The sequence below is a fragment of the Gossypium arboreum genome, chromosome 7 (assembly GCF_025698485.1).
Source record: "Gossypium arboreum isolate Shixiya-1 chromosome 7, ASM2569848v2, whole genome shotgun sequence".
NCBI lineage: Eukaryota > Viridiplantae > Streptophyta > Magnoliopsida > Malvales > Malvaceae > Gossypium > Gossypium arboreum.
Window position 1 is genome coordinate 90,949,181 of NC_069076.1, and position 820 is coordinate 90,950,000.

Consider the following 820-nt stretch of genomic DNA (forward strand, 5'->3'; position numbering starts at 1 on the left):
ATAGGGTGGTTGTTGGTAGCCCGGAGGTGGTCGCTGATTTCCTTGGCCTCCTCATGAGAAATTGGGGTGGTTCCTCCAACCTGTATTATAAGTGTTACTATATGGATTTTTTTGAGGTCGAGGGTTATTACCCAAGTAATTTAATTGCTTGGTATCCATGTTGTGGCTATAAGGTTGGTATTCCGAATGGCTTGATCCACTTCCAGTTACTTCGCACTACATCACTGGATGTACCTGAGTAGAACCAAGTAAACCATCAATCTTTTTATTTAGAAGTTCTACCTGGTTTGACAGCATAGTAACCGAGTCGACGTTATAAACGCCTGCTATTTTAGTTGGCTTAGTCCTCATGACTTGCCACTGATAGTTATTCAGTGACATCTCCTTTATGAACTCATAAGCATCTTTAGGTGTTTAATTATTGATGGTTCCGCCAGTAGCTGTGTCAACCATTTGTCGAGTCAAAGGATTCAGGCCATTATGGAATGTTTGAACCTAAAGCCAAAGTGGTAACCCATGGTGAAGGCATCTTCTCAAAAGGTCCTTGTATCTCTCCCATGCATCATAGAGTGTTTCTAAATCTATCTACACAAAAGAAGAGATATCGTTACGTCATTTAGCTGTTTTAGCCGGCGAAAAATATTTTAGTAAAAATTTTTCGGTCATTTGTTCCCAAGTAGTAATTGACCCTCGTGGTAACGAGTTCAACCACTGTTTAGCCTTGTTTCTTAATGAAAAGGGAAACAATCGAAGACGTATGGCATCATCAGAAATGCCATTGATTTTAAATGTATCGCATAGTTCTAAAAAGTTTGCTAAG

At 39.6% G+C, this 820-nt stretch overlaps 1 non-coding gene across 1 annotated transcript; it reads left to right on the forward strand.

The window, feature by feature from the left end:
- Positions 1-511: 511 nt before the first annotated feature.
- LOC128296141 (small nucleolar RNA R71) lies at positions 512-617 on the forward strand. The gene has a single exon (XR_008286690.1). It is a non-coding gene; the product is annotated as a small nucleolar RNA R71 (small nucleolar RNA).
- Positions 618-820: the final 203 nt, after the last annotated feature.